Genomic DNA, 2,442 nt, shown 5'->3' with positions numbered 1-2,442 from the left:
CCTCAATCCATCCATGAGAGGATCTGACTTTTTTTGTTTTGAGAACTTTGAACTGAGCAATGCGATGCGAAGAGAGCAAAGCTAAGTATTTTTCAGACTTAAATTATCTGAATTACTCTCAGGTATGTTTGTATGTGTGTGTGTGCATGGTTGTTTGTCCTGTGTTGCCTTGTGATAGACTTGCAACTTGTCCAGGATGTAACCTGCCTCTCGCCAAATGCTCACTAGACCTGCATAGACCACGACCCTGCATAGATGAAAGCAATGCATGTATGGATGTTCATCAGACCAGGAGCATAATCTCCTTGAAGATAATAAAAAATAACTGAATGTGACAAGCAGCCAACAACACAGATACAAAGCTGGATAAATGCAATCTGTCAGGCAGAAGAAACATTGCACAGGTTCTTGTGTAATCACATTGTCCTGTCAAGAATATGTTTCAAGTGTTAACAATGTCTTTGATACACACCTGCCTCTAATGGTTTTTATTTAAAAGGACAGCGTGATCACTGTTATTTCACGCTATTAAAGACCGATGCCAATTTTCTGTTGTTTGGCTCAGAACAGATCTGAAGCATGCCTGTGTTAGTTTATGAGTCAAATACACAAGTCTTGTTATTACCTGTTAGCCAGCATGTGATGGCAGAAAGACAGAAATTCTCTCCTGTGTTGAGACTTGTGACCTGGCTTTGCTCCCCTTTTCATCAGACTTCATTATCATCCACAATATAACTGTAATGAAGGCTTTAAAAGTTCAACACAAGCACTGAACAAGATACAGCTTGAAGGGCTGAATGTACGTGGGATCAACGTCAAGCTGCAGCAGCTATAAAAACTGATGTTGCTTCAGCTTTGTTTTGGGATGTTATTAGGGACTACCATATGGCCTGTTTATTTTAAGCTGTCAGTTCAACATCAGCTACATCTGAAAACAGATATTTTCAGCTCTGCCAACAAGATTTCTATCAGACTGAGATCAGAGTTTTGTGAAGCCCACTACAAAACACTCACTTTGTGTCTTTAAGCCACTTTGTAGGTAATTTTATAGCATGCTAGGGCCATTATCCATTTGGAAGATCCATAAGTGCCCAATCTTTAACTTCTTGTTTTTTTTGTGTTGGTAAAGTCTTTCCTCATGATTCAATAATTGCATGAATTACACCAATACCTTCTGCAGTAAAGCATCTCCACAACATGATGCTGTTACTGCTGATAAAGGTACTTTATCAGCTTTAGTCACCGTCTTCAATAGATCTTGAGTTTGTGATCCGCACAATTTGCACCAAAGATGGGAATCTTAGGGATTCTGTATATTCATCAAAGTAATTGTTTGAACAGATAAACATGTCAAGTTGGAGATTCATAAACCGATCTTAAGGGAGATGCGCCTCCTGTCAGAACCTTGCAAAGCCATGAAATCCTCATCTGGGCTTTCCCAAATTTCTTAGAAGTATGGTAATTTTAGTTAATGTAAAATTCCAAATTTAAAGAAAGCAATACAATTTTACAAAGTTTTTTATTATTTTGACATGTAGAGAAATAAATGTTTTGCTATATTTGATTTACTTAATACGAGATCAATCAGTTTACTCGCCTGTTTAATCACCATGACTTGTCATGTTCTACAGCCCTGTATAAACATTGTTTAATGTTATTATATTAAGGTATTAATTAATGGCACTGACCATTTGTTTGCGTTCAATGACAGCAATTTGCTTACTTTACAAATTGCTGTAAAGTAAGCAGCAATTACTGCTTACTTTACAGCAGTAATTGCTGTAGATAAACACCACCACTATGATTCACTGTTTTAAATAAACTTATAGTTTTGTTGTGACTTTTACCTATTTATCTGTTAACTTCTAATCTATTCTTATTGTGCTGTACAGTCAGGTGGAATGCAATGACAATATGAATAGTTTCTATTGATGAAATAAACAATCACAATTAAAATAATTTCCGGTTAAGCTGTAATTTGCTGTAATTTGAGTCAACAAGTGACAAAAATACAAACAGATGAAACCAAGACAGGAAGAAGTTGGATGTAACTGCTGATGTCATGGATGACATGCAAAAGGTTTTGATTAAAAGTAAGTTATGCTGCCCTCTGGAGGTCAAACTAAGTCTCTTCCTCGTTTCTTCTAGGCCTGGCTAAACACATTTAACCTACTCCCACCCTACAAACAGCTGTAGACAACAAGTAAATTGATGGATAGTAAAGGCATGTCTTCCTTTGGCAGCTGGTCTTTATACAACTTTATTATTACTTATCTGATCTCTACTATCAAAATTATACAGAAGTCTGACAGTAGAGAATTCTACTGTTTCTGGGTTAGTTTCTGGGTTACTATAGAAAATTACAGCATAAAAAAGAGGATAACCAAACTAATAAATGTTGATTTAAGTTGAAAAAGCAGGTGTTTTTGATTTTTAATTTTG

This window comes from Poecilia latipinna, unplaced genomic scaffold (genome assembly GCF_001443285.1).
Source record: "Poecilia latipinna isolate Pla-1442-1.1 unplaced genomic scaffold, P_latipinna-1.0 Scaffold2162, whole genome shotgun sequence".
Taxonomy (NCBI): domain Eukaryota; kingdom Metazoa; phylum Chordata; class Actinopteri; order Cyprinodontiformes; family Poeciliidae; genus Poecilia; species Poecilia latipinna.
This window is presented reverse-complemented; position numbering follows the sequence as displayed.